The sequence below is a fragment of the Telopea speciosissima genome, chromosome 5 (assembly GCF_018873765.1).
Source record: "Telopea speciosissima isolate NSW1024214 ecotype Mountain lineage chromosome 5, Tspe_v1, whole genome shotgun sequence".
NCBI classification, from domain to species: domain Eukaryota; kingdom Viridiplantae; phylum Streptophyta; class Magnoliopsida; order Proteales; family Proteaceae; genus Telopea; species Telopea speciosissima.
The window spans coordinates 59554323-59568320 of record NC_057920.1 but is presented as its reverse complement, the minus strand read 5'-3'; the positions used below and the strand labels follow the sequence as shown (position 1 = coordinate 59568320).

Below are 13998 nucleotides of genomic sequence, written 5' to 3'. Positions count from 1 at the left end.
CCACTAATAAGAGGGGGGTGTGGGTGGGTTACAGCCACTTCTAATCTTCTTCCTCTTTCTTATATTCACAGCCACCCAACAACTACCTCTCCATCAACCGTCTTATCTTATGCATAAGAGTTACAAATTCACACATGTGGAACTCATTATCTTGCCAGGGGTCCCTTGTAAGATTGTTTAAGGTCTGGTGGTTTCAGTCGGAAAATTATCCTCTCAAGTTCCCTGCCCGGTACAGTTTCCTAGTGCCTCTAAAAAGAGGGGGCCAGGGTGGACCCACCAGGATAATATATTCAAGCAAGGGATAAGGTGGTCATTTTTGCCTCCTATGAGAGGAACCATACAAACTGTACCGGACAGGAAACCTGAAAGGATAAAGATCCCAAAATAAAATCGTTTGATGAAGGATTTTCTCCACCTTCTGACAACAAAACAAGTTATAAATTCACAAGGTTAAAGATTTATAAATTAGGCGAAGAAGACTGCTCCAAAATCCATACCTACACCATGACCCCTTTTTTTTTCATTTACATCATTAATGTTTTTATGGTGCTTGATATATATGTCATTTAGATTTATTGACTCACCCAAAAGATTTCATGTGCCTAAGAATGCCCCTTCAACTTCATTATTTTTATTTATGTCATAAAGGTGGCGACATCTCCAAACTCAATCAGAGGAACCATATAATGAAATAGGTGATTGTATATAATGCGGAAAAATAAACTTATTTCATCTAACTCATTAGATCTATGATCAATCCTCATGTGGGTATATGACATTAGGGAAAAAGAACTCTGTCCCAGAGTGTGGCCTACGTCAGCATTTTCATGAGTTTTTCTCTCTTTTTCCCATATGAAAAGACACTTCTACACCTTGATTTTGAGGATGAGAGAGATAGAAACATGGAAGTGCTGGCATAGGCCACACTCCTAGACAGAAAACTATTTCCATGATCTTTAAAAAAAGGGGTGTTGTTCTCTGTGCCGCAGCGCAGTAAAGGTGTTTATAACCGAGATGGTTACAAGTGACAGTTGTAACCACTTTTTTTATTCCTTTTTTGTCTTAAAGGTTTTTTTTTTTTTTTCATAATTACACATAAAACCATACACTACTCTTTCATCTCTCTCTCTCCTCCGAGCACTTGACACACTTATCCTGCAAGCCCATAAACCCAATTCTACTACCTTGCATCATCATCGCTGCTGAAGTTTATACTGTTAATGTAGTCTCGAGCCATTCTCGGAATTCCAATGAAGCTCCGCCTGTTCCAATGACCGGAACTCCAGTGCTTGACTTCATCTGAACTAAGGGTGCAAGTTTGGCTCTGTCGGCCCGAACCCACCCTGGCCCACCCTGAGCCCGAACAGGGCCTGGGCAAAGATATTTGGTCCTGAGGGTGGGTCAGGTCGGGTTAGGATTGAGGCCTCGGGCTAAGCTTGGCTTGGCCCGACCCGACCCTGATTTAAGTTATACTATAAAATATATATTGATATAATATATACATTATAAACTTTAAATGTGACCCACATTTTTTTATATAATATATTATATGAGAAGACAATAAGTGATATAATACTTTTTATTATAGTGTTATTTTATGTAAAATTGATAATGTTCTTCCCGGCCCATGCATTGCTTTTCCCTTCCCCATGATCAAGGCCAATCAGGATCCGCCCGGCCCGACCCTGAGGGCGGGTCAAGGTTGGATTTTTCTGACTCTGAGTTAGGGTCGGGTCAGGCCTGGGCCCAGCTAAGGGGACTTAGGGTTGTGTTAGAGTTCTATAAAGCATGGCTCAACCTGACCCTATTGCAGCCCTAATTTGAACAATTAATGATGGTGGTAGTCACACCACTCATGATGTTTATTTTCTACAGTGGTTTTCGATTCTGGTGCAAGAAAAATTTTCCAGGAGCCGGATTGTTTTTGCTTTCCCAAGATGTTAATCCAAGACTTATTGAGAGTTAATCGTTGACCCCCTTGAAATGACTCCCCCGCCCCTCATGTATGATGCCCCATCCTGCACTCCTACTGGTGCCGCTGGCTAGCTTATGTACCTATCCCATAAACTAAAGATGGCTTAACCGGTTGACCCTTGTCCTCAGGCCGAAGACATTTTCATTGTTCCTGAGTTTTCTTGTGATAAATCACATTAAATGCTTTTCTTCCACAACACCCCCTTAATGGGGAGAGGATTGCTACTGGGACTAGTGTACTATTTACCTTCTAAATTTGAAAAATTTTTCTGAAAATTTCCTCATCAAATACACGAGATTAGTAAATACATTTTTTTTCTTAATTAATACATAGTTCCTTAGTCAATATGCACCTCATCCATCTCGACCTCTCGTCCAGAACTTGGGCTTGGAGAAGAAACTCGCACACCCAGTCATAGATCTCTGCTCCGGTAGATCCAGAATGCAATTCTTCCTAAATCAAGCATGCACCTTCTTCATGATCAACTTCTTACACTCTATTACGTACACGGTTGCTAAACCAGGTAGCCCTTGCTGTAGAATCCAAACTAGCTGGAATGCTATCTTGAGCTAAGTAAGAAAGCTCACGAGATGTAACCTTATTCTTGTTCCTACCTATTGTGTTAGATAAGGAGAAGACAATATATGGTTTCTTCAAGGGAAAACCAACCTCCCAAATACCACGAGGTGGATAAAACGTCAAAGCATAATTTATTAATTCCGATCCTCTTCTTAAATAGAAGAGATGATTACAATGTTCAACTCCATACCTTTAGGAAATAGTGCCGTTAAACTCCTACAGGTAAAGAACAACTACCTATTATTAAACTCCAAAGACTAGGACTCAAGGACTCTTCGTTCAACTCGGTAGGTGAGAGCTTCTTTATCGGTAATGTCGAATGACTCGAGTCTGGGCGGCTATTGGAAGTCCCCTTCATGTGATTTTGAATATTATTTCTGCTTGCTTGGTTGCATGTTTCATATTACCTAGCAAGACCAATTACTGCAGATAATTTGTTGGGCTTTCACACCTGGATGTCCACCTTCAAATTCTCCCTCAAGCCACTAGTAAAACACCCCACTTGTGGCTCTTGTATAAGTTTCCCTGCTCGTAACAATAATTTGGAAAACTGGTTTTGGTATTTCCTCACCATCCCAGTTTGTCGAAGCTTTCTTAATTAGTTCACCAAAGAAATCTCGGTAACGAGATGGACCATACCTTACAAATAGTCCCTCCTTGAAATCGTTCCATGGGATGGTTTCATTCTCCCGTTCCTCCTTCAAGAGTTGGTACCACAGTTGAGCATCACCTTCAAGGTTCTATGATGCCAACGAAACTCGCTCCTCCACAGAAGTACTATGGTAATAAAAAAATTGATCTGCAGGATAGACCTAGCTAGTGGGGTCTTCTTCACCATTGTACTTAGGAAAATCGCGCTTCAAAACCTTGGGTAAGAAAGAGCCAGCAGTACCAGAACCGTTAATAAGTCTCGTAGAGATCCTACCACCATCTCGTTGAGGGTGATTAGTGGAGCTTTCGATTTGCTCGCAGATCCCTATCACACCATCAATCTTGGTGTTGATGGCAGCGAACATTTGATGCATCGATTCCATCATCTTCTTAAATTTCTTGTCTTGCGTAGCTACGAGATTTCCCAGCTCAGTCTCCAAACGATTTAGGCATTGGTTATCCATGCCTGGCTCTGATACCACTCTATTACATACACGGTTGCTAGACCGGGTAGCCCTTGCTGTAGAATCCAAACGGCCTTGAGCTAAGTAAGAAAGCTCATGAAATTTAACATTGTTCTTATTAATTCCTACCTATTGTATTACATAAGGAGAAGACAAGATATGGTTTCTTCGAGGGAAAACCAACCTCCCAAATACCACAGGCTAGATAAAACGTCAAAGCATAATTTATTAATTCCAATCCTCTTCTTAAATAGAAGAGATGATTACAACGTTCAACTCCATACTTGTAGGAAATACTGTCGTTAAACTCCTACAGAATAGGTAAAGAACAACTACCTAGCATTAAACTCTAAAGACTAGGACTCAAGGACTCTTATGAAGTAACTAGTGTCCATCTCTACTAACAACTCTCCTATTGACTTGGGCTACACAGACTCTTTCAACAATAAACCCATTACACTACTAACCAATCCCTACTTTTATTGAGAAGAAATAGGAATCTCAAGAGATACATAACACACACCGGCCCCACCTATGTAAAATAATTATCCGACAACGACATGTTTGTTAGCCTCGACAACATACACACCACCTCTAGCACCGTCCCATACAAGAGGTTCCCTGCAAAATGGAGTTGTTGCATCTTCCCCAAGCAACCCAATGACTGAGGGATCGGACTGGTCAACCGGTTGATGGCAAAGGTGAGATAGAGTGTTGGTGTGCTTCCAAGTTTGTTAGGGAGTGTTTGTTTGTATGCCGTTTTGAGATTCTCATTTAGAAACACTAATTGCAGGGGTGGTGGTGGTGGAGTTGGTGGAGTTGGTGGTGGTGGTGGTGGTGGTGGTGGAGGAGGTGGTGGTGGAGGTGTTGCAAGAGGAGGAGGAGGAGGAGGAGGTGGTGGTGGTGGAGGTGGAGGAGGAGAAGCAGTACAAGGTAGTCGTGACAGACTTTCGAGTTCTTCCGGCAGAGCAGGAGGTGGACATTCTTCATTGCCTTTGTGTCCACTACCATCACCACCTATTGTATTTTTCAGGGTTTCTCTACCGTTAACGGTTTCCAAAGCATTGGCAAGTACATGAAGGAAAACTGAAAGGAGGATGAGAGAAGTGAGAGTTAGGAAATTGGTGGAGTAAGAGATGTCCATCATGTAGACTGGGGAAAAAATTTATCCTCTCTCTCTCTCTCTCACAAAAGCATGTTCCCACGGATGCCGGGTGCATTTATAAACAATGGGAAAGGCGAAGGATGTGTTTGTTTGGCAAGAAATAATTAAAAACACCCGGGCCTAATTATTTTTATGTCTTATTGTAGGACCCACAATTGTTCTCACCAACATTGGTGATGTGTCGGCTAAGATGATTGACGGCCCTGAGGTGAGGGTTGGAATTTATGGAAATTATGTTTAAGGTTCGTGAACCATAAGCAGAAGATTTAATACAGCAACACTCACCGGACGATCCCCTGATCGACCGGACATATCATCCGGTGGTGCTGAACAGTGCACTTTAAAATGTAGGCCCCACAGGGTGTTGGGGTGGGTCCCAATACCCTATGACATGACAGTGTTGGGCTTGCCCACATTCAAGGGCAGTTGCCTGGTGCTGAAGACAGTTCACAATTGGTTATCGAGACAATAGGGACAACATTGTTTTTTACTATTTTTATTTTTCAAGTGTGTGATGAGGTGTACGTGAAGACACTTGTGATGGACCCCCTCAGTAGTACGTTTGGGCAGCAACAGATTAGAAAGCTGCTAGAAAGCTGCCTCTCAACTAGCTTGTACGAGCAAGCTTAGCCGCATTGAATATTGGCAAATGGGTCCACTCTCACATTATCAAATCTGGATTTGAATCTCATACACATGCTAGGTGATCGATATGTATTGCAAGTGTGTTCTTTGGATGAGATGAGCAATTGAATATGATCGATCGGTTGCCAAATATCTTCTCCAAACGAATACCAATAAACAAATTAAGAATCAGAATGGCCAAAAGGAAAAGGAAGGGGAGAATCCATGCCATGGCTTCTCTTGGATGCTAGCTTGCTTTGTAACAATGAATATCTGAGTCAAGTTATCCTTATGTAACAAGTATTTTGAGTTCATGCTTGTTACTTAACCTGTAACAACCATGGTTATACACAAGATGGGCGGCCTTCAACTTATGTTTTGCTTTCAAATATTTATGCATTAATTACCCTTTATCCCCATCATGTAGGATAATTTTGTTGAGATTTGAAACCAAATAAAAGAAGAGAATATTAATAAGCACCCATGTATGTAGTTGGAATATTATAGATATTCCCTTTCAATTTCATAGGCCCGGCTCCAAGAAGGTTTGAAGGTGGCTTCAGCTTTAAAAGAGCATGTGATAGATGACGTCATCTATAAAGTGAATAGTAAAATTATCCTCACCATGGCCTAGACATTTGGTTCGGTGGCTGTACTGGGAAAAAGGAATTCATGTTGAAGAGAATTGGATAGATTATTTATTAATCTATGTGAGGTTAAATACCCAAAATTACAAGCTATATGTATCCCTATGAATGAGGGATAAGAATTAAGAGATTTACAATAAGAGGAAAGTAAGCGACATAATAGGAACGTTACCAAACAAAAAAAAAAAGAGACATAATAGGAATGAAATACAATAGGTAAGGATGAAAATCCTAGAAGACAGGTAGGACACGGATTCCTTCTGGTGAAACCACTAACACTCCCCTTCAAGTTGGAGCGTGGATATCCCGAACACCCAACTTGGAGAGTAAGAAATGGAAAGCATCACGACCCAATGCTTTGGTGAAAATATTGGCAATCTGCATGCGAGAAAGAACGTGAGCCGTGCATAAGCAACCAGACTGAAGACGTTCACACACAACATGACAATCATTCTCAATATCTTTAGTACGCTCGTGATAGACCGGATTAGCTGCAATGTGGAGAGCGGCCTGGTTGTCACAAAAGAGACGCATCGGGCCAAAAGAGGGAACACCAAGGTCATTGAGGAGACCATGTAGCCAGACCAATTCACAAGTGGTATTAGCCATGGCATGATATTCTGCTTCAGCCGAGGAGCGAGAAACCGTGCTTTGTTTCTTGGACTTCCAGGAGAGAGGGCTAGCACCAAGGAAGGTGACATAGCCAGTGATGGACCGGCATGTAGTAGGGCATGCATCCCAATTAGAATCACAATAAACCGAAAGTTGCAAAATGCTCTTGGAAGAAAAAAATAAACCAGTGACAGGAGATGACTTGAGGTAGCGAAGAACACGGAGAGCGGTATCCCAGTGAGGCCAACATGGAGCATGCATGTACTAACTGAGGGTAGTAACGGCATATGCAATATCCGGCCGAGTGATGGTCAAGTAAAGTAACCGTCCAACCAAACGCCGGTAAGGAGAAGGATCATCAAGAAGAGGACCCGAGTCAAGGGATAAGCGATGATTTTGTTCACGGGGAAATCAACTAGTTTAGATGCCAGAAGTTGAAAGAATCTCCAATGTATTTTTTCACTGGCTCAAAAAAATCCCGGTCGGGTGGTGGGCAACTTCAATACCGAGAAAGTATTTGAGGCGACCTAGATCCTTAAGTTGAAAACGCTGATCAAAAAACCAGGCAAGTCCCTGAATGGCAGAAGCGGCATTATCCCCAACGAGAATAATATCATCAATGTAAATAAGAACCGCAGTGTAGCCGGAGGGTGTGCGGTGAGTAAAAACAGAGTGATCAGCCGAAGACTGAATATAATCAGCAGTGATGAGAACTTGAGATAAAGTGGCGAACCAATTACGGGAAGCCTGTTTGAGGCCATATAATGACTTCTGAAGCTTGTAGAACCTATTCTCCCCCTGCTTGGGATAACTTGGTGGAAGTCTCATATAAATCTCCTCATGTAGCTCACCATGCCAAAAAGCATTATTAACATCTAACTGGTGAAGATGCCAACCACGGACAACCGCGACAACAAGAAGACTAAAAACAGTGACCAATTTAGCAACAAGAGCGAAAGTGTCGGTATAGTCCAAGCCCTTCTGCTGAGTATAACCTTTGGCGACGAGGCGGGCTTTGAACCGTTCGATGCTACCATCCACCCGACGCTTGACCTTATAAACCCACTTACACCCAATCGGCTTCTTACCTGCAAGAAAAGACTGCAAAGACCAAGTGTTATTCCGTTCAAGGGCATTAATTTCATCCATCATCGCGTTACGCCAGTGGGGGTATTTAGATGCCTCAGTGTAAGTAGAGAGTTCATGATCAGTACTAATTGCAAAAAGAAAAACATAATGGGGAGGGGATAAAGTAGTATAATTTTTGTAATGCTGAAGAGGATAGGAAACACAACCTGCCACTGAAGACGTGACTTGGAGTCAGGGGGATGATGTGACCGAAGTGCAAACATAGTCTTGTAAACGCACAGGTTTGGAATGGGTTCGGTCAGAACGCCTAAGGGGAGGAGGAGCTAAGGGAGGAGAGGTGATGGGAATGATGGCAATAACGTTGAGTAGGAGGGAGGGTCAGTGGACAGCGATGGAGGGGCCGTCGGGCATAGGATGTGGAAGAACGGTGGTGGAAGGGTTAGGTGAGATGGAAGAGAAGGGAAAAATAGACTCGTGGAATGTAACATCCCGAGAAACAAAAGTCTAGTGAGTGGAGAGGTTGTAAAGGCGATAACCCTTTTAATGAAAAGGCTAACCAATGAAGATGCAACACGTAGCATGGGGATCCAATTTAGAATGTTCAAGGGGTGGCAGTAGGCATAGCATAAACGGCCAAACACACAGAGATGGTCATAGGAGGGGTTTTGGATAAAAGGCAAATGGTGAGGTGATTTCCCGTCAAGGTTGGGGGTGGGTGTGAGGTTAATTAAGTAAGCCACGGTGAGGACACAGCCACCCCAAAATTTGAGGGGAAGATGGGCCTGAAAACGAAGAGCGCAAGCGACCTCAAGAAGATGACGGTGCTTGCACTCTGCCACACCATTTTGTTGAGGAGTGGAACCACAGGAATGCTGGTGGATTATGCCATGGAGGGAATAAAACTGCTGCATAGGATGGGCAAAAAGTTCTAATCCATTATCAGTCTTAAAAGTACATATTTTATAATTGAACTGAGTGTGGATCATGTGATAAAAATTGGTGAAAATGGCATAAGTGTCAGATTTATGTCACATAAGATAAACCCAAACACTACGAGAATAATCATCTACGAGGGTTAAAAAATAATGAGCGCCAGAAAGGGACGCAGTAGGGTAACCCCCCCCCCCCAGATGTCACAATGAATTACAGCAAAAGGCTCTGTGCTACGCCTATTGCTTAAATTAAAAGGGAGACGAGTCTGTTTTGATAAATGCCAAACATTGCAAGGGGATGGGGAAACAAAATTATTTGTAATAGTTGGAATAATAGGAAGCCAAGGAAGTAAACGACGAAGATGATCCAGAGAGGGATGCCCGAGACGAAGGTGCCATAGCGAAGATGGTGGAGGATGCCCAACCGTAGAAGCAATAGGAGAAGGTGGTGAAGGAGGGTGAAATAGTATAAGCCATCACGGATCGTGCCCACCCCAATCAACCCCTTCGCGGACAGGTCCTGCAAAACGTAAAAAGAGGGAAAAAAGTGATAGAGCAATTGAGGGAAGAGGTGAGCTTACTAATGGAAATTAAATTGAATTGAAAGGCAGGAACATGTAAAACATCATGCAAAGTAACGGTAGGGCTAAGGGTTTTAGACCCATGGTGGGTGATGGGAAGGCTCGCACCAGTCGGCAAGCGAACAGGTGAAGCAACTTGGAAGGGGCAAGGATGAGAAAGACCGGAAAGGTCACAAGTCATATGATCAGAAGCCCCATTGTCGAGTATCCAAGACGAAGAAATCATACCTAAAATGGAAAGGTTGGCCACAGTACCTACTAAATGAGCACTGGATGGTGAGGAAGTGACGTGCAGAAGGGTCAAAAGCTGTAGAAACTAGTCGTGAGAAAGACTAGATAGACACGCAGTAGGCACTAATGAAGCCGAGGCCGGATGCTGGACTGGCGGGGTAGCGGCAGCATGAGGGTGGGCCTGGTTAGGTTCACGGTTAGAAGGAGCGCTATTAGAAGATCGCCGAGAAGGGCATTGCTGCCCTGGTGGAAAACCATGAAGAACGTAGTAAGTGCTCCGCCACTGACCATGGCATTGACAGTGGTCACACCATGGACGTTTTCGAGGCTGGCCAGAGGATGATGGAGAGGACGCGAGCATCTTTAGAAACAACCATAGCGGCAGTGTCGGGCACAGTAGGGATGGTGAGGGCACGCTGGTACTCCTCTTGAAGGATGAGATGATAACTTCGATTAACATTGGGCAAGGGATCCATGGTGAGGATCTGAGAATGGAGAGCAGTGTATCCGTCAGAGAGACCCATAAGAAACTGATAAACACGCTCCTCCTGAGCAGTCGATTGAGGGGTAATAGGATCCCCACATAAGTAAGTGACGATGGGGGCATAAGAGGCCAATTCATCCCATAAGACTTTCAGCTGAGTAAAAATAAACAACCAGAGACTCTGTGCCTTATTGTATCGTGGCGATGGAACGTTTAAGGTGAAAAACCCAAGGACCATTGGTGCGAGAGAAACATTCTTCGAGATCTTTCTAGACAGAAGAAGCAGTCTCGGCATAGATAACACTGTCAGCCAAGGGTTTGGAGAGAACGTTTAAGATCCAGGAGAGGACCATGAAGTTACAACATTCCCAGAGTTGAACAGCAGAAGGCGAGGATGATTGCTTGACGAGAGAACCGTCGACGAACATCATTTTGTTCTTTGCATAGAGAGCCATGTGCATCGCACGTTTCCAAGTAGGATAGTTATCTCTAGTGAGAGGGGTCGACACAAGAACAGTGCCTGGATTATCAGAATGGTGAAAATGATAAGGAGAATTGGAATCGATGGTAGAATCAGACATGGAAGAGATATCAGTTGTCTCCGCCATTGTGATGAAGGAGAGAAAAAATTTAGGATTAACGGTGGATGAAACCTGCTCTGTAGACCATGTAAAGAAGGAATTCACGTTGAAGAGAATTGGATAGATTATTCATTATTCTATGTGGAGTTAAATACCAAAAATTACAAGATATGTATCCCTATGAATGAGGGATAAGAATTAAGATATTTACAATAAGAGGAAAGTAAGAGACATAATAGGAATGAAATACAATAGGTAAGGATGAAAATCCTAGAAGACAGGTAGGACACGGATTCCTTCTAGTGAATTCGCTAATATGAACATTGCAGAGTGTAGGGAATGTTCACGTATGTGAGTGTACGTGAACAACTCACAACTATTCAAATGGAATCTATTTTGTGGAAATGTTCCGTCTGAACGATTGTGAGTTGTTCACGTACGTGAACATTCACCCCCTGCACTCAATGCAATTTGAATGCAATTAATGTAAAAGGAAACAAATGCAACTCACCCTCTTTCCCTAGTTGAAAAATTGGAATTCAAAGAAGTTCGGCCCATATCTACCATGCCTGATTTTGAAGAAAATGAGGCCGGTGCACGATACAAACGTGGTGAACAATATCTGCAATTGCTTATAAAAACCGAGAGCGAAATATCTCTATACTTTGAGAGGGTTCTTGAGTTTGGGTTTGGGTTTCACTTGTAGGGTACTCTGGGTATTACTTTCTGTGTATAATTCCTTTGTGGATTTGCGAGAGTTATATGCTTCACTTTGCTTGGAAAGCTTAATAAAGATATTCCCTTGCAATTTCTTAGGCCCCCAAGAAGGTTTGAAGGTGGCTTCAACTTTAGAAGAGCATGCTTGCCACGGTCTCCAACCGGCTTGCCCACTTCAAAAAAGAAAAGGTTCTATTTTAAGACTGATCCTAGTTTTTATATGTCAAAACTAACATAGCATTTAAGAACATTGGCTTAGAGTAAAATCAAACATTACCCAAAATCAGTGCCAAGCCCTTCAGGTTACTAGATATTTCTTTCTCTTGTAGAAACGACACTCAATTACTATTATCGAATTTTGCCTTTTTAAGATCTAGAATCAATTAGATTATAAGGAAATCTCTTATATTGGTTGCAACTCTTATCCAAAGAAGCAACCTAATAAACATAAAATGAAAATGAGCCGATAGTCGGAAATGAGATATAAAAACATTAGACATTGCACAAATGACCATACAACCACTTCAAAGGGTAAATATTCATCAAACAACAACAAATATATATATATATATATATATTTCCAATTGTCATTGATGCATGGACCCAAAACGACACCCAAAAAAAATACATTGACTAAAAGCATGTTGAACCACTAAAAAAGATGTTGATGTCTAGTGTAGAACTAAAAAAGACACCATTTCAAACCAAATAAAACCATAACTAGGAACCCCCATAAAAATATGTTCATGTCAAGTGTAGAGCCCAAAAAAGGACCACTTCAAACCAATAGAACCATAACTAGAACTGACTATTGGTTTTATCATCAGATGAGAGAACAACCAACGAAATATCACCATCATTGTAGATGACAATGGGATTATCACGGGTATCCCCAATCCTGATAATGCCTTCAGCCAGTGGGGCTAGAATTTGCTCAGGAAGTTGATCTTGCATGTAATTGCACCATCTCCTATATGCGGTTAATAATATGAGGGATGGGGGTCTCCTCCCCCTACCCCACCCCCTGCCCCTCTCCCTTCCCTTCCGTGTTTGACACCGAACACACAATGGACAACTAATTCTTGCCATTGATGTGAGCAACAAATTAATCTGAAATTGAGAACCAATAATTAAAAGAACATATTTAAGAACTAAATAAGTTGGTGAAAAAAAAAAAAAACACAGCTCCATTTCTATTAAAAAAAAAGAAAAACTCTACTGTGGAGGACCTTATTGGATGCCTGTAACAAGAATGGTAAAAAGAGAGAAGTAAAAATCAAAGACAGTTTTAAGCAGAGAACATAATAAACGAACTTGCTCCTTCATAGGAGTACGATGGTAATCAAAAAATTGATCCGCACAACAGACCCAGATAGTGGGGTCATCATCACCATTGTACTTAGGAAAATCGAGCTTCACAACCTTGGGTAAGAAGGCACCAACACTACCAGAACCGTTAATAAGTCCCGTAGAGATCCTACCACCATCTCGTTGAGGGTAACTGTTGGAGCTTTCGACTTGCTCGCGGCTCCCTATCACACCAACTTAGATTTTGTGCATCTATGAGACTCCCTAACTCGATCTCCAAATGATCTAGGCTTTGGTTGTCCACGTCTGGCTCTGATATCATCCTATTACATATATGGTTGCTAGACCGGGTAGCCCTTGCTGCAGAATCCGAACTAGCTGGAGTGTTGTCTTGAGCTAAGTAAGAAAGCTTATGAGATTTAACATTGTTCTTGTTCCTACCTTTTGTGTTAGATAAGGAGAAGACAAAATATGGTTTCTTTGAGGGAAAACCAACCTCCCAAATACCACGTGTAGTAGATAAAACGTCAAAGCATAATTTATTAATTCCAATCCTCTTCTTATATAGAAGAGATGATTACAACGTTCAACTCCATACTTGTAGGAAATAGTGCCGTTAAACTCCTACAGAATAGGTAAAGAACAACTACCTAACATTAAGCTCCAAAGACTAGGACTCAAGGACTATTATGAAGTAACAAGTGTCCAACTCTACTAACAACTCTCCCATTGACTTGGGCTACACAGACTCTTTCAACAATAAACCCGTTACACCAATCCCTACTGTTATTGAGAAGAAATAAGAATCACAAGAGATACATAACACCGGCCCCACTTGTGTAAAATAATTATCCGACAACGACAGGTTTGTCAGTCTCAGCAACATACACACCACCTCTGGCACCATCTGATACAAGAGGTTCCCTGCAAAATTTAGTTGCTGCATCTTCCCCAAGCAACCCAACGACTGAGGGATCGAACTGGTCAACCGGTTGATGGCAAAGGTGAGATAGAGTGTTTGTTTGTATGCCGTTTTGAGATTCTCGTTGAGAAAAACCAATTGCAGGGGTGGTGGTGGTGGTAGTGGTGGGGGAGTTGCTGGCGGTGGCGGTGGTGGAGGTGGTGGTGGAGGTGGAGGTGGAGGTGCTGGAGGTGGAGGAGGTGGTGGTAGGGTGGTGGTGCTGTTGATGGGGATGGCGATGGTGATGATGATGGGTGATGGTGATTGTGATGGTGATGGTGAGGATGGAAGTGGAGGAGGAGGTGGTGGTGGTGGTGGTAGTGATGATGATGATGATGGTGATGGTGATGGTGGTGAAGGAGGTGGAGGTGGAGGTGGAGGTGGAGGTGGTGGTGGT

At 42.5% G+C, this 13998-nt stretch overlaps 1 long non-coding RNA gene across 1 annotated transcript; it reads right to left on the bottom strand.

Annotated features, from left to right (window-relative positions):
- Positions 1-2360: 2360 nt before the first annotated feature.
- Positions 2361-13630, bottom strand: LOC122662117. Its single transcript, XR_006332974.1, has 3 exons — positions 13467-13630; positions 11339-11341; positions 2361-2469 (listed from the first exon to the last, which is right to left on the bottom strand). It is a non-coding gene; the product is annotated as an uncharacterized LOC122662117 (long non-coding RNA).
- Positions 13631-13998: the final 368 nt, after the last annotated feature.